Source organism: Coturnix japonica, chromosome 29, assembly GCF_054131305.1.
Source record: "Coturnix japonica strain WE chromosome 29, WE-NBRP24, whole genome shotgun sequence".
NCBI lineage: Eukaryota > Metazoa > Chordata > Aves > Galliformes > Phasianidae > Coturnix > Coturnix japonica.
In genome coordinates this window covers 7855797-7873969 of record NC_140691.1, presented here as the reverse complement: position 1 = coordinate 7873969, position 18173 = coordinate 7855797, and the positions used below count along the sequence as shown (strand labels likewise).

General features: G+C 41.6%; 1 pseudogene across 1 annotated transcript in view; it reads right to left on the bottom strand.

The window, feature by feature from the left end:
- Window positions 1-18173, bottom strand: part of LOC146755944 (nuclear pore complex protein Nup153-like) — a 30703-nt pseudogene that overhangs the window by 10208 nt on the left and 2322 nt on the right. The window contains exons 2-10 of the transcript XR_014937827.1: window positions 9463-9679; window positions 6856-7104; window positions 6086-6225; window positions 5875-6003; window positions 4129-4242; window positions 3971-4015; window positions 3828-3881; window positions 2073-2219; window positions 1070-1122 (exon numbers count right to left, since the gene is read on the bottom strand). The product of XR_014937827.1 is annotated as a nuclear pore complex protein Nup153-like (transcript). The remainder of the gene's footprint in view (window positions 1-1069; window positions 1123-2072; window positions 2220-3827; window positions 3882-3970; window positions 4016-4128; window positions 4243-5874; window positions 6004-6085; window positions 6226-6855; window positions 7105-9462; window positions 9680-18173) is intronic.

Below are 18173 nucleotides of genomic sequence, written 5' to 3'. Positions count from 1 at the left end.
ATTGAACGATATAATGGGTTGTTGAAAACTATGTTGAAAGCAATGGGTGGTGGAACATTTAAGCACTGGGAGAAGAATCTGGCAGAAGCCACTTGGTTGGTCAATACTAGAGGATCTGTCAATCGTGATGGTCCTAGTCAATCTAGCCCCCTACACACTGTAGAAGGAGATAAGGTCCCTGTTATACATGTAAAGAACATGTTGGGAAAAGCTGTTTGGGTCCTTCCAGCTTCTGGAAAGGGCAAACCTATCCGTGGAACTGTCTTTGCCCAGGGACCTGGGTGCACTTGGTGGGTAATGCAGAAGGATGGGGATGTTCAATGTGTGCCACAAGGGAATTTGATGCTGGGGGAATGCAGTCAATAATTTTATGTATCTATATATATATATATATGTTTGCATGTGTAGTGTATTTTAGTTATTATAGTTGTACATTTAGTTATGTTACATGCAATTCTACTATTTAGCTATCACAATTTTACATACGTGTATATATATGTATATATATGTATATATTAACCATGATGTAATAATGTAGAATAAGGGGTGGAATGTCATGGTTTTGTAATTTTGTAATTTTGCTATCAGTATTCCACATCATAACATCATGTCAAGTATGGATACTTCTGTTGAATGTGCAGTCCACAGAAGAAGACTACATATCCCAGAGAACAACAGGAGTAACAATAAGTCACGGGACCAGGACTCTATATAATCTCGTTCCCAGGCTGGAGTGCCCTCCTTCTTCTCTCGAACTTCTCGGAGAGTGGGAAGCGTTCCAGCCGTGTCGCCTAGAGTTCACAGTAGGCCTCTCGGTTTTCGGAGACTCTCTCTCTCTGTTTCGTTCGATTTTGTTAGCCTTAATTATATTATATTGTGTTATCTTGTATTTCGATATCATATTTAGTAAAATAAGTTTTTCCTCCTTAGATTGTCACTGTTTTATCCCACTCCCCTTTTCCCCCTCCTTTCCGGACCCCGGGGGGGGGCGTGGGGTGGCTTCCCCTGTCACGGGCATAGGTAAATCTAAGTAACCCGTGACAGTCTTAAATTAATAGATCTGTCATACCTTTCAGATGGTTCTACACGCTGTTCTAAAGGCAAACTCTTCTCTTTCATTTCCTGCAAATTATTTCAAGATTTAGCTGAAGATATATACTATATGCAAAGTAAAGACAATGACTCGTATTTTTTTTTGTATTTTTGTTTGCTAGCTTTTTAATTTATACCACTAAATACACCTCTAGCTAATAAATCTCGTTGCCTAATTCAGTATTCTAGGTACAGCTCAGCTACATTTGGGGGCTAAAACAAGTACTGCTGCTTCTCTTTGCATCGAGGATGAACTGACAGAACAGTTAACCACATCTGTCAAACTCTCTACCAAAGAACATAATTAAACAAAACATAACGATAATAGTATTGCATGGTAGGGAATCAAATCAAGTTGTTAATAAAGCTAGTGCTAGTTTACCGACCCTTAAAAAGGGCTTCAGTTATATCATTTATCAAAGAAGAAAACAGAACAGTACAACCTTCCCTCCCCAAAAAAACCCAAGCAGTTCCAGCTATGCTCTTTTTTAGAACTCTTCTAAAGAAAGATTATGCTGGCTAAATGATACAGAGATTGAGAGGTTTCAAAGCAGTAATTAATCAGAAATGACCGTCCACTTTCATCTCTTCCCTATAAGGTCCACAGATTTAACACCGGGCCATTTTTACACTCAGACCAATACTGGGAATGCGGTGGTTTTTCAGAAAGAAAAACATAAAGAAAACTTTGTGTACAGGAGGATACAAAAGGAAAATGTCGCTTCTGTCTTTTAATATTCTTTCACTGAAAACAACCTGATCCTACAGTACATCATTACACTGTGAAACAACCACAAGCCACTTAATCATTCCAAAAATGTAATTTAATCCAGAAAAACTCAACCTATTTCTCAGTAGTTCCCACAGTTTTAATGCATATCCCAAATGTACTAGCAGTACACTCTGCAAAGAAAGAACATCTCGGTATAGGAATTGGTCAGAAACATTCCAGGCAGGTAAGGGCTGCAAAATTTACTTACTTTGTGCTTTGTATCTACTCTCTGGTGAATTTTGCTAGAATCAGCAGATGGAGTCAGAGATGGCTTGACATAACGGGCCAGAACTCCTGACAGAGAGATTGCCTTTGGTGTCACCACTCTTTGAACAGGTGGATGCTGAGATTCCATCTTAGAAAGGGAAGCGGTAATCAATTTATTCTTTCATGCACCAAAACTAACTGCAGTATTTATGGATGAAAACATTTACAGAACTATAAACATCCTATTAGTATTGGAACTCAACTCTAAATGCATTCAACTCACAGAGGGAAATCACCAGAAAACCAGAGATCAAGTCCAGAAAGCTACACAGAAGCTACATAGAAGTAGCCAAAGCTTGACTAAATCTCATTTCAAACTTTGGCACTTAGTTTCATAGACAAAACAATTCACACTACCATAACCAAAATAACTCATGTTCCTACAATACTCCCCTCTTTTCCTCTGCCTACACTGTGATAGTTTTTACTAGCTTAACCCATTGATTTATCATTCAAAGCATTAAGCAACTGATAGGGCCTTCTGAGCTACATACTACATAGATTTTCCTCCTACAGAGCCAAACAAACAGTAGAGCAAAAAGTAAAAAATGTTGTCAAATAATATTAAATTAATCTCATTCACTAATATGTCATCTAACATTTTAGATTTGTACTAGATAGATTTAAAGTACTTTAACTTCCCTGTTCAAAGTATTGCCCAGTTAGCTGTTCAGTACACCAAGAGCTATTCTGTCTGGTGCAGATCCTTGAAATAAGTGAAATGCCACATACATCACTGCTACCCACTGCAAAAGTTTTGCCTGAGCGTACAAGAGCTCTGTCAACCACACGCTCACTTCAGCAGGAAAACGGAGAGCCATGTCCTTCACAAATAATTGTTTTCATCACGGGCCACCCTTCTCCTGCCAATTATGAATCCTAGTATTGTGAACAGACAGTCTATCTCCTTTTACCCAGTGACAGCTGTGTGCAACATTCGTTTACTGCCTGACAACTTCAAGCTCCCTGTTGCAAATTTGGCAGATCTTTCTTAATGCCTTATCACAGGTGTGGTTCTACAATTTGACTGAGAATTCACACCAGATTTGCTTGCAGTTAATTGGGTAACAAGCTGTACTTTATTTTCAATAATCTTGCAATTTAGCACACGGCAAAAAGAAGGTGCAGGAAGTCTCAGATGTTTGGAAACTCTGAAGTGATTGTAAACTTAATTTTACACCGATCAAGGGATTGTATAAAGGACAGAAATTAACAGTTTTCTTTCTCGTTATCTGGATGGTGATAGTAAACAGAAGTATTCTTTTTCTGTGCTTGAATCAACACAGAAGCCTGCACAAAATCTGTATGACCACTCAATCATTACTTTGCTATCTGTGATAATTTCTTTAAGATCAAGCTTTCCTAAATAGGAATTTTAACACACAGTTTCACTCCAAGATGCAGAACAAGACAAAACCACTTTATGCACTCTAGGAAAGTTGTTTCTTCATTTGACATATCAAGACACCACCACACAAAGATCACATAAATGTTTAACCTGAGTAATCTTCACAGCTCCTCATTTAGTGCAGGCAGAATGGCACTTTTTAGCTACACAACCCAGACATGAATTTATAACTGTAATGCTAACATTAACTTGTACTCATGCATACATTGCCACCGAGGTTTGTGAAATTTCTTGTGATAGCACTGAAGCAAAGACAATTTCTCAGCTTAAGACGTTCCTGGTTCTTACCTGTTTTCGTGGGGAATGGAAACCCGTGATACACAGCACGCTTCTGTCCACAGGCTAAGGGAAAAAAAGAAAGCCCAAATATTAGAGTTGTTTTTTTTTCCCTGAGAGAGGGTTTCATGCAATAGGTTTGGTGGTCAACTTACAGAAGACAGTGGACTGGTAACAGAAGATGGAATTCTTTTAGCATCCTGTGGAAAAAATAATGCAATAAATTAAACAGGGCTCAACATAGGGAAGACTTTCATTCTTTACTGGCACATCTACTAAGTTTTACTAATATATTAAAAGGAGTGCTGCTTACTGCCAGAGGACTTGACATCTTCTCTAGTGACTGCAGGATGCGCCGTGCTGTGGAACTCGTCACACCATAGGATTGCACGTTTGCTTGTTTAGCTTTCATTTGCCTTACTGGTGTCTGAAAAAACAACATTGTAATTGTCATGCTGTTCAATTCTGAGTTAAACACACGTGTATTTTATGGCCCCAGGCTACACGAACAATATAACCAATATTCTCCGATGACAGAGAAAAACGCATTTGCTGGGAGCTCAAGACAATGAAAAAACATTCTGAGTTATAGCAGTTTAACTGGGTCTCCAATACATCTTGCACACGGGATAAAACAAAAACAAGAAGCCCATATGTGTAGAAAGTAAAGATGGAAGATGTTATGACTGCCGGTGTCTCTGAAGCAGTAATTAGGAAAACTGAACTGAAGCAAAGGCTTGTGATCCAGACAGCGCTTTCACTAACAACACAGACCTCAGGAGTTTCATGATGGTACAATACCATCTTTAAATCAGTGTATATAACCACAACCAGGAGTTTTTAGTTCTACTTCTCTCTTGCCTGCATCCAGACATCTTAGGGAGACCTCCAAGGAAGAGACTCGACAGCCTCTGAATAGCCTGTATCAATGTTCCATCACCTGCACAGCACAGAAGTGCTTCCTGGTATCTACATGGAACCTCCAGTGTTCCAGTTTGTGCCCAATGACTCCTGTCCCAGCACTAGGCAACACTGAAAAGAGACCAGTGCTTCACCCTTTTGGCATCCACTCGTCAAGGATTTACAGACACTGATGAGATCTCCCTAAACAGGCCCGGCTCTCTCAGCCTCTTCCCACAAGAGAGGTGTTCCAAACCCCTCATCACCTTGGTGGCCTTCTGGACTCTCCTCAGTATGTTGCTGTAATCCACAGCATACAGGAATAAGTAAGCTACTGTCTCCTTTTAAAGCCTAATATTTTGGTTCCTATTTTCAGTATAACCTACAGTTACACTGCAAAAAGTTTAAATAACTGATCATAGAGGGCTCCCAGCTTTCAGGAAGTTTTAAAAACAAGTTTTCAAGGTTTCCCATACATCAGAAACTTGCACTCTAGCTATTAAGAGTTGTCAGCATTCATTTACAGCTTCATTTCAGAACACCAAGAACTCTTATGGGCAAATAACTCTCTTCAAGAACAGTGCGAAACATTAAAAGAAAAAAGAATGCTACTGTTCACCTCGAGATTGGCATTTAGTCCTGCATGCTCCTCTCAGTATTAGAACAAAGGATCTGTAATGCTAATTCTAGATACAGTAAAGAGCAAACAGCCTCATACAATTTATTCATAGCATGAGCACAGATACGATTGTGTAATTTCTACAGATAAATATCAGACAGGTCTGACCACTGCAGCTTTTGCTACTATAAGCACAAGTTTTCAGTGTTGTGCTGTCATTGTTCTAATTGCATGACGTTATTTTAACGTGATACAGTTAGAGGTATACAACAGCACTCAAATGGAATATTTTTAAAGACTTAACAGAGGAAATCCCAAGTACAAACATCTAGCTTTAACAGTCATTCTCCTTCATTCCAACAAATACTTACATAATAACCATTAAAATAATTTGAATAACAATTGCCATTTAAACTTCTACTCTTGTAGGCAAAGAGGGAAGAATAGGAGCTGTTGCCACATTCTTGGCTCCCCTCTCAAAGCTACAGTGCTACTTTAATATTTCAACCACAATTTCTTACCACACTGTTTTTCTCTTACCTGATAAGGAGCAGCTCGCACTTTTGTCTGCCTTGCAGCTGCAGCCCTTCCACCATAAGTGGTCTTTCCAGGGTAAAATGGAGAGTCTCCAAGCTGGCTTGTCTTAAAGACAGAAGTGTTTCCAAGCGTCTATAGAAATATAGCATGGTAACTGATCAGTAAAATGGGTATGCATTTCAAATGATTAAAACAAATACTGTGCAGTACTTACAGGAGAGAGAGCTCCAAAAGCAGATAAATTGAATGCAGGTTTCTTTGAACTAGACGCAGAATGTTGGGTGAGGGAATGAGATCTTTCAGCTTCTGCGGACCAGAGCAGTGGTGCTGAATTATTTTTTGAAAGTGCGGTATCTGCCAAAAAGACAAACACTGGATATAAAAGCCTCGAGGACAAAAAGAACTCCCGTTATTAAGGATCACACTGACCTAAGCTCTTTAATACAAAAATCATTCCTTAGTGAACTCGGCATAAAACACGGCAGCACTGACAGCTGAAGCCTTCTTTCAAGAAAGGCCAGAAAAGCAGCTCAAAACTTGCACAGTCAGAATAGTTCCTTTATCTGCTCTTTGTGAAACACAAGAAAACAACCTGCATTGCCATTTGTCACCTGTAGTTACTCACTAGCTGTCTGTTGGACAGTAGCTCTTCCTTCTAAGCAATAAACCTAGTTGTTGAGCTAAAGCAATTCACTTTCACTTGCTACCATCCCAGTTCAATATTTACATACAACTAGCTGAGAGTGGGTAAATCAGAACTGATTTTTTTTGTAATACCAAGGTCTCATAATGCACTTCTGAACACAGTTACATTAAAACGTTGACTGAAACAAATACTTCTAAAACACTAAAAATAAAATGCAATTCTCACTTCCAAAGTTGACATTCACTTATTTACTAAGTTGATGAGGAATATGAATGGATGCAAAGTATTTAACATGATGTAAAAATTACACTAAAGCCTAAAAAAAATATGAAAATTACCTTTCTCAGATGCTCTACAGGAGAAGCCACTAGTTGTTGCGATGTTATCATCATCGTGCTGAGAGGTAGAATCTTTTATTTCTTTTACTAGAGACAGTCCAGGATTGCCAATGCCAAGTGAAGAAGATGTAGAGGGCTGACAGGGTGGCACAGTGGAATCTGACACGTTACAGTTCAAATGGCCCCGATGAAGAGAGGGCCTCGTTAATACAGATGAACAGTTCAATGCTGATCTACTCGTGGATGGTTCTAAATACAAACAGGGAGACGATTAGCTTTCCTATAGACGAGCTCATAGAAGCCAAAATCTGTTTTCTATCAACAGTCAAGCTATTGCCAAGATCTAAGCACAAAAATAGAGAAGCCAAATTTAACTTCTTCCTCATCCAGATAGAGTTTCAACTGTGTGACTATAACAGCAACACTACTTGCAATTCTGAGTATTAATATCACATTAAGAAGAAGTTAATTACGGGGCTTTACAACACCGGGCCCTGACTTCATGCTCAAGTACTTCAACACTGGATCTTTAACTAAATCAAACATACAGACTCCTTCCTCTTGCATGAAAAGCTTGCAATAAACTTTCCAAAATTTGAGACCATGCAGCAAATTGCAGACAACACTGCCGTTTACATAATCTCAGTACATTAGTTTGAATACAACATGAAAATGAATGTTTGCAGTACTTTTTATTTTTCCTTCCCAAACAAATCTACAAATCAGGTCATGCCACATGTAAACATTATCTCCTATCCATAAACTTTGGAGATTTTAAGTCAAGAAACAAGTAAGCATGTTTTCCTCTGGAACCAAAGGGTCAACAAACACTGCCAGTGGCATGGAGGGGGTGGCCTCACAGCTCCAAGTTGCTGAATGAACAGGACTACTAATAAATATCTTGCCTGATGAAAGTTCACTCTCTCAGGAATCCTGAAAATTCAAAAGATTCTGAGCCGCTCTCCCCTTGATACTTGCACTGAAGCTTAAACTAGCTAGTTCAATCCTCATTACCACTGCTGTAGCACTAATCAGTTCTCTGAAACATTAGCAGATTATGAGGACAGTATTGCTTGACAGTTTATTGGCCAAGCAAGGAATACATGCTGTAGCACGTAGGTATCTCAGAGCTGAAGAAATACATATTTCTAAAATTGCAGTAATAACTAATCTTAAACAAAAAACTGAAATATAGCAAGTAACATACACAGACAGCAACATAAGCTAGCAGAGGTCCCACACGGTCCACCTGCTTCCGATATTCTGGACTTAATAAGTTTGCTGTGCAGCTGTTCTTACTAAAAGGTCCTTTCACACAGTCCTGTAGAAAAGCCAACACACGCTCCTCAGCCATGAAGACATTATCTATTCCTTTATTCATACTTATTTCCTCAGGTCCTGTTTGTCGCCTGGGAGAAGAGGCCAAACCCCTCCTCATCACAACCTCCCTTCAGGAAGTTGTAGAGTGCAATGAGGTCTCCCCTGAACCTCCTCTTCTCCAGGCTAAACAATCCCAGCTCCCTGAGCTGCTCCACATAAAACTTGTGCTCCAGACCCCTCACCAGTTTTGTTGCCCTTCTCTGGATGTGTTCCAGGGCCTTGATGTCTTTCTTGTAGCGAGGAGCCCAAAACTGAACACAGTATCAAGATGTGGCCTCACCAGTGCTGAGTACCATTGTTTACAATTACATGGCATTGGAGGCAAAGATACTTCCTCATTGTTTTTGACTCTGACAACAGAAGCAACCGACTTTCCACATTATCTACGATTACCTTTACATGCTCAGACTAAACTACTTTCCTTATTAAAAGATAAGTTCCCCCAACAGCTATCAAAGAGGAACCCAACTGAAAGCACACGCAAATTCACACAGCACGACTACAGAACCAGTGGGAGGAACCTGATTTAAAACAAAGATGAATTTTTAACATAGTACAGAGGCTGCAAGTCTCTGCCAAGAGTCCAAATATCTTTTCAAAGACAACAGCCTAGATACTAACACATATCTTAATTTTACTGAATATTCTAAAAATAATGTAATATATCACATGCATGAGTTCCCCAGCTCGCTATTAAGCTAACAAGGAGCTTTACTAAATCGATCAAAGTCCAAAAAGTAATAAACAAATAAAAAAATAAATAAAATTTTAAAAATCAAGACATGAGAAGAAATGTTTCCTCTGCCATTCTGGAATCTACTTTTTGTTTTCAGGACTTCAAAACAAATTAATGTTTTTAACTGCCTAAGGCAGTTAGACAAAGTCTAACAGGTCTTCTAAAAAATAAAACAGAAAATACAATTTAGCACACTTGTGAGTATTTTCAACGTTTCCTCCCTGACTAATAGAGTACATGAAGTCAACGGACGGCTTCCAAGAGTTGTAAGTTCTGTGCTTTACAACTCTATTTACAGTTTAAAGCTAAGAGACAGTTTCACAAACTGTTGTTTTGAGGTTTGGGTGGTTTTTTTGTTAACTTGCGGAGGAGGGGCTGATTTTAATTACATCAAAAACCCTCTTAGCAAATTCCTTTGGTTATTTAGATTTGAAACCAGAAATCTGTGAGGAAATAGAGATAACCAGAACACTACATGATTTTTCACATACCTTCCAGGTTAATTCCTGCTGGTTCAGGCGTGACTCTCCCATCAGTCATTATGGTATCTTCATCTCCACAATCGTGATGATAATTTACTGGATTCTCTTCCTGGTTTGTAGATTCATTTGTATCTGCACATTCATCTTCACTTTTATTAAAATACTTCTGTAGCCATCCTGGTACAATGTTTTTCACCGACTCCGTCATTCTGCTAATGATTCCCTGCTTGAAAGAAGAAATGCTTCTTTAATTACAGAAACAGACAACAGCATATGCTGGGATACAATCTTCCACAAACCTCAAAGACAAGAGTAAGATGCAAGAGTTTGATCCTAAGTGTAGGATTGCTATGCTTCTGGGATGCCTAAAATTTCCCTAATATTAATTTCTGACTAACTATTAATATTCAAAGTTCCGAAGCTTCCATCAGAGTCAATTCACAAGGCCACCAGGAAACTATTTCTACATAACTCCTCATCTACATACTTGTTTCACAACTCTTCCTCCACACACTCCATTGGAAACCACCTAAAACAGAAGCTCAGCAGTTATCTGCAGTGATAGTGAGGATCATTGTATCTGCTATCATTCCCTGAAAACTTTAGCATCCCTTTCTGTCAAATCTCAACCACAGGCAGACAATCACTTGCAGCACTCCTTCTCGCACTGCTGACAACCATGGAGCTGCTTGGCTCCTTACACTACAAGCAAACATGAAGGCTGACTCAGCAACTCCAACACTGAAAACCAAGAAGTGACACAAGCAATTCAGCAAAAAAAATCTGTTGCTAACGGGCACATCCAGGTTTTGGCTGGTTCTGTACCAACAGGCCTGCTCTACCACTTTTCTGGGTTTGGGAAATAGAATTCCCCAGCTGAACTTGTTATTTGGGTGTAGAAAATTGATAATATACTTTGAACGTGCTGAAGCTAGCTACAGTCTAACAAAATTCTGAGATAACAACCATGCACACACATAACAACAACAACAAAAAACCCAAATAACCAAAATAAAACCCTGTATCATTGAAGTATTCCACAGAAGACAGTGCAAAAACCGAGATACAAGAATTATAAACACCGATACATCCTTGAATCCAGAGCTGAGAGGGAGGTAAGAGAAGAGGAAAAAGTAGAAAACAAAAAGCCTTTTCGCAGGAAGAAAGTCATCCTAATTCACAATTAGACATTTTTCCTAATGATCTGTAATTCTATTGTTTATTTGCACAAGGACAGAATAAATACCCGTGGACAGTTTGAACCACACAGGATACCATGGAATGAACACATCCATCACAATTACTACCTTAAAATGCACACGACTACGAAATGCTCAGAATGATGCTATTCTCTTATATGCTAAGCCTCAGCTTCCCTGCAGAAACCACAAATGCAGATGATGCCAGAGTTCACAAGCAGTTCAACGCAAGGTGTCAGCAGAGCGGCTCCTTCTAATCCCCCAGCCCCTTATTTACACCCTTTTCCCTGACACACTTCACTTTTTACCAGGGCTACCAATGAAAGAGCATTGGGACAAATCAGACGGGATAATATTTGCAAAAAAGAGCAAATGCAAACAGCACAAACAGCACCCAGGGCTGCGTTCCTTCACAAAAGGCACTGCTTCATGTAGTCAGTAGAAACTGACTCAACAACTTGAGTTCAAGAAAGAGAAGAACTGGGTCCTGCAGAGGCAGGGCAATGAGCAGGTTTACCCGCTTCCCTTCATGGCATCTTACTGAGGAGAGGGTGCACAACCACCAGAGGCCGTTGTCAAATACTCTGTTATCTTCTAGAACTCCCTTGCTGAACAGATGTGAGGGACCTGCCACCTCAACGGCATCCTCTAAACGACTGGAATACTTGATGGTGAACACACACATTTTGTTGTTGGTTGAGTCTCCACCCACAGAGCAAGGCTCCAACTCAGGACAACACTGGATCCAAGAATGTGGTGGAAAATCTCTTTCACCTTTGTTTCGTCTATTCTTTCACTGTTTCTCCCCTCGATCTCTTTCCATTTGTTTCCATCACCTCCAGGGATAATGACTCCACCACCTTCATGGACAGCCTGTTCCAATGCCTCATCACTATTTTAGAGGAGAAATTTTTCTTAATATCCAACCTGAACTTCCCCAGGTGCAACTTAAGACCATTACCTCTCATTCTATCACTAGTTACCTGGGAGAAGAGCCCAACTCCCACCTGGCTACAACGTCCACTCAGGTCACTGTAGAGAGAAATGAGGTCTCTCCTGAGTAGCCTTCTCCAGACAGAACAATACCCAAGTTCCCACAGACATTCCCCATAAGACCTGTGCTCCAAATCCTTCACAGCTTTGTTGCCCTTCTCCGGATGTGCTCCAGGGCCTCAACATCTCTCTTGTAGTGAGGGGCCCAAAGCCAAACACAGTATTTGAGGTGCGGCCTCATCAGAGAGATGATCACTCCCCTACTCCTGCTGGCAACGCTAGTTCTGATACAAGCTGGGATGCCATTTGCCTTCTTGGCCACCTGGAGACACTGCTGGCTCACATTCAGCCAGCTGTTGACTAGCACTTCCAGATCATTTTCTTCCTTACAGCTTGCCAGCCATACTGCCCCAAGCCTGTAGCACTGCATGGGGCTGTTGTGAGCAAAATTGGTCTCAATGAACCTCATACAACTGGCCTGAGCCCATCAATCCACGTGGTGACCAATGCATATGGTGAAGTAAATCAAATACAAGTAAAACGCTACCTGTGTTTATTTCACTTACAACTTCCAAGCTGATTTCATTACAAAAAAAATACATAATGAATCTTACAATTCCTGGAATATACTGGGCAATGCATGCAAAGCAGAAAAAAGGAAACAACCCAAGAAACAGACGTGCTTCATTTTATAACAAGACTTACTTGTGAAATGCTCACCCCTCACCTCTTCACACCACAGTTACTTACCAGGCCCTCCCTCGTCACCTGAACTCACTAGACATACGCCCAATGTGTTGCCGCACAAAAACTCTTCTGGTGCCAGCCCTGTGCTCAGAGGAAGGGCAGCTCTGTAGTTCCTCATTGCTACTGGCCTGGGAGGCTCTGAAACGTGATACGGTGACAGGGAGAATCCAAACCGTGAGTAGCAGCAATTTGGTCAGTGAATACGTTTTGGTCCTTCAGCAGATTCAGAATTAACTCACTGATTTCAGCAGTTTGAAAGCTGCTCTCAGTTCCAGCAGTTGTCTGCTGATGTTAAATGCACTCACACGCTAAGCTCATCTGAAAACAGCAGCGGCAGGAAAGCAGAACAAAACACAGAACGTGGAGAAGAGATCCAATAGCTTATGAACAGGTATTTACAACAGCTCCTCGAACATGGTACCCCCCAAGCACCTGCAGCACTGCTGGGTATGTCTCCACCAACACATACATGCACCACCACAGCAACAGTAACTACAGCTGCAGCTCAGAGGCTCGCTGCCTTGGGATGCGACTCCAAACAAATGATGTGCTGTAGGCACCCAAGAGTAAGCAAGCAGGTGGCCTAATTTACTACTTTGAAACACCATTTTCTGAAATGGTTGATATAAAGAAATAAAAGCCAATAGCCAACAGAACTCAGGCTCCTTCCATCCCCCACATTACCCGGTGCCAGCTCTGGCGCAGCAGGCTGCTCTCCTTACTAGCTGAATTTGTTAATCTGGCAAAAAGCGCATGTTTCTCTGCTGGACTAATGAGTTCAGCTGGCGCAGTGCAACGAAAATGGCTCAGGAGAAAGAGAAATATCGGGCAGCAGGACAAGATAAAGAAGCAGCAAGACCTTCCTTTGAGCAAATATCCACAGATACACAACCATGAACAGCCGTACCAGGCCTGCTTCAAACCAACTCAGCCAGAATTTCACCTTCAGCTTGCAACAGCTCACTATTTAGTTACAGTGGTGATAATGCAAAAGCAAGGACAGAAATGGAAATGTGACATGGTTGTCTCCTGCAGCAGCACAGATGCAGAATGGCTCCGAACTCGCCGTGCTCTTTTTCTTTAGGGAGTGGTTTAAATCTGGATGTAGGACAGCAGAGTTTGATATTTCATTTAGAAAACAGACAATAAAACTTATGACTTAATAAGAACAATATTTCATAGTTTCATAGTTTCGTGCGGGTTGGAAGGGACCTTAGAGATCATCGAGTCCAGCCCCCGGAATTCGAGCCTCTGTGTAGCAGAGCGGCACTTCTACCACTTGCGCCACAGGGGGGATTCGAACTCCGGGCCCCAGTGTTGCAAGGCGGCATCTTTAACCACTGCGCCACCGGGGCACACATATGTAACAATATGTTACAGGAATGTCATCAATTATACGACAGTGGAAAAAAACAACTATTTAAGGCAACCGGACTAGTACAACTTTACTTCCAAAGACCACGAAGAAGGGTTTACACTTTCAGATGCCAGTACTTCCTTCTTATAGTGATAAACGAGCCTTTCTTAGTCCAGCTCTAGAATGAACACCCAGGGACACTGGTGCTGTTCTGCATTCTGGCACTGCCTGCAGATTTCCAGCAGGAAGACGACAGCCCATCATCATCACTTCCATCCAAGTGCAAAAAGCCAGTGTATGGTGTGCTCCTGTATGTAAACCAGCATGTAACTATAGCTTAAATCCTAGTGACACCACGGATGCCCCGTCCTTGGAGGTGTTCAAGACCAGGTTGGACGGGGCCCTGGGCAACATATTTCTGGCCACGTGCCTTCTCCACAGTTCATCTGACAGAATCAAGAGCATCTCTCAAACGTAAGTGGATCTCTAAATACCATTATCTTACCACTACCAAACAAAAAAGATTGTCACTGCACAGAGATTTACTCAGTGGCTGTAGATAACAGCATACAGTTCTACAAATCTGTATGTATTCTGCAGCTTTGCATACTATCATAGTGAATACTTAAGGCTGATATTACAGCAGCTGTGATATTAGAATGACCACATGCCCGGTGCAGATGAAGAGTTTTAATCTTTGGTTGATACCTTAGAGACAAGCAGAGGTAGAGCACTAAGAGGGGAAGGAGCCACGAGACCCAATTCACACAGAAAAAAGTTTGTCTCAAAGCAGAGCTACAGCTTCAAAGCAAAGTCAGCTATTTTTTCAGGACACACTTGCACAACTCCTTCCAACAGCAGCGTTATGGAGACAATAATAAACAACCTTACCAAGGAGAAAGAAAATTTTCTGCTGGCACAGGTATTTGCAAAGCAAGCGTGTGTGTTAAAACTGTAGCTTTAAGCCTAGTTCCAGAGGTATAAATGTTAACACACACATTTTTTTCTGCAACAAAAGTAGAGATTATCATGAGCCTATGCTTACTTTAAAAAAGATCACAGAATCACAGAGTTGTAGGGGTTGGAAGGGACCTCTAGAGATCATCGAGTCCAACCCCCCTGCCAAAGCAGGCTCCCTACACCACATCACACAGGTAGGCATCCAGGCAGGTCTTGAATATCTCCAGAGAAGGAGACTCCACCACCTCCCTGGGCAGCCTGTTCCAGTGCTCCGTCACCCTCACCGTAAAGAAGTTCTTGCGCACATTCGTGCAGAACTTCCTATGCTGTAGTTTCAACCCATTACCCCTAGTCCTATCCCCATGCACTAGATGGCAATCACAACCATGCCAAGCACGCACAGAGACACTATAATTAAATGCCAAGTGCAATTAGAAGATGAGTTACAGAATCTCAAAAGGAACTGCCGCCCTGAAAACGTCAGTGCTACCGCCCCACCACAATAGCTTTAGTGCTGTGCCACTTCCTAGACAGCAGAAAAATGACTTCAGGTCTTCTCTTGTCAAAAGAAGGGGAATATATCTGTATTCCCTCCAATAACAACAAAGAAAAGCAAACGTTATAGTTGAGAGGATCTTTTAATTAATGAGTGTTTTTTGTAAAATAATCTAGAATACCACTATGACAAACACTGCATCAGCAAGTTGCAAAATGACTTACGCTTCAGGCAGTCAAACAAGCTAGTTCCTGCTCGCCTTGGCCCCATTTTCAGATGACCCATCTGCCTTGGCTTTAAAGGGCTCTGTAATCTTCCAGTCCCTTTCACTAACAGAGGTGAGGGAGTAACAACCTGAAGTGGTGACGCATAGAAGTGAGTACGAAGCTTATGCAGACCAGGATGTCATTGGTGTCCTTGGCCACACTGATGGCTCATGTTCATCTGCCCGTTGACTAACACCTCCAGTTCCTTTTCTGCTGGACAGCTTTACAGCCACACTTTCCCCAACCTGTACCACTGCATGGGGTTGTTATACCCCAACAAAACAAGGTTCCTGTCAGCCCACTACTGTCAAGAAACACTGCAGCCTTGCCCTTCAGCATTCGGACATTGCCCCCTTAAGTTTGCTGTCACCCAGGAGCCAGCTGGGGCTGCATGCCCTTCTCTTGTCCCTGTTGCTTCCTAAAGACCTAAAACAGAATTAGTCCAAATATCAACCCCCAGGAGATTCTTAACAATTGGCTGTCAGTGTCCCTCAGCAGCACAGATCACAACCCTTTAAGGCCAATGGTCCAGCTAGTCTGGCCCAACCACCTGGCAGTCTACTTGATGAGCATGTATTTCACCAATCTGTCTACACAAATAATAGAGAAGACCATGCTGAGGTCCTTGCTGATCTCCGGGTGAGCCATGCTGACTGAGCCAGCCATCCATCCTGCTTATGTTAAATTTGTTACACAGTGCTGCCGTAGCAGTCGTGCTGATCCAAAATAGCTCCGCTCAAACTTCTTCAGGTAAGCAGAAGAAATGTGGTGCTCTACCCTCAGTCTTCTGAATCAGCAGCTCAGTTCCCACACAGCAGGGAAGCAAGAAGCAATGCTAATTACCGACTGGAGGAATAAACAACACGGAGGAAATGATGAGCCGCTGGCAAATGAAGGCCGTGTCAGTGTCCCAGCTAAGGGACCATTCTTTCATCTACTTTAAAATCTTCTGTCTGAAGACACCGCTCACTAAGATTGCTCTCCTCCAACACTTAGCCCCCAAGGCTGTCGTGAAAACACTTTGCAAGACAGAAATCAAAATATTCATAAAATGGGACAGCAATCAGATTCTACTGCTTGTCGTACCACTGACAGCACTGCCAGCTTCAGTGAGGGAAAACTGTCAGCATCTCAGCTAAGGTCTTCCCAACCAGGATACGACGCCGCTCCAAAGCCAAGTATTAGCTTTAAACACCTGTTTTGCTAATACAATTTGATATTGTTGGAACAGAGACAAAACATCATTTAAGGATGATGATTCAATTAGTTCTGGAAGTTCACAAACATTGAGCCCGATGTGCTCACCTGCTACTAAATCAAAACCAGCAGAGAGACATACAAGTGTAAACACAACCACTTCAGCACACTTTGCGGTATAATCCTATTGGTAAGAATGAAACCGATAGCCATACTTGCTTAGCTCTCCATGGACATTCTTAATAGATTAAGTATTTTTATAGATTAAGATTTTCCCTCCTAAGATTTACAAGAACTAACTTACATTACTCAACAGGATATTCTAGGAACTTTCTGCATGATTTCAAGATCTCATCCCCAAATAAACCCAGCAGTTTATAAAACTCCTGCCCACTGCTTGCAGGCACTGCACACCACGGAAATCCCAGACATAAATCAAGTGCGAGTTTATAACTGGCCCATGTTCATTATAGAATCTAGTGATAATGCAATGATTCAGGCATTGCTGCAGACAGTGGAAGTTCCCAATCCCATAACTACTCTGTCCTTACGTGACATTGCATGTGACACTAAACTTCATCCATCCAAGCAGAGCTGCTTTACAATCAGCACACACAGAAAATGCACCTCTCATCTTTCTGGTATCATCCCAAGGACGTCAGAATCAGACTGATCACAAATATGTAGCAACTCCTGCTGTTTTCTTCCACGCTAATCAGTACATCTACACAAAACAGCAAAGCTAAACCTAAAACTAACAATAAGAACACAGAGATATCATATAGATATTTAATAAGTTAATAATGTCAACAGATATCCCATTAACACACCCACCCTAGTAATTGCAGTCATCATCCTACTTAAATGACCAGGACAACCCAGCATTTAAAGCACTTCCAGCCACATCCAGGAGATGAAACCCACATGCCAGGAACAACAGGTCCCTTGCTGTACCATACTGAGCCCTCAGAGCAAATACATGACTTTAGGCCAAGTGTCCACACTCTTCAGGTAGTGCTGAATGAGGATGGATGTTTCAGCACGAGGCAGCTGACTGAACAGGTCGTTTGCCAAGTATGGCGTTACCAAAAGTCAACACAAACAGCATGGAGCTGTCGTCATTCAGCCATTAGGAAAACCCAGTCGCTGAGAGGAACTCCTAAATGTTACCTGCAGAATGCCTCACCTAGAAATACAGAAGGGCCCTTTTGGCTCTGAGGACTGCCAACCAGGAATCATTCACAGTGGAAGAGTCTGTATCCCCTTTACTTAGTAAGGCTGCTACTTCTCATTTGTTTGATAACAAAGCCACTGACGGTGCCCTTTGTTGTAAGGCAGGAGGGAAAGCACCATGGTTTAAGTTCCTTCACTTCTGGGACAATCAGCATCCGTATCTCCATCCCCCAGGACAGCACATGAATTGCAAGTCACCAGCGTTCTTCTCCAGACTGCATCTGCTCACCTTTCCTATTACGGCTGATTTTAAAAAGGCACTAGACTTTAAA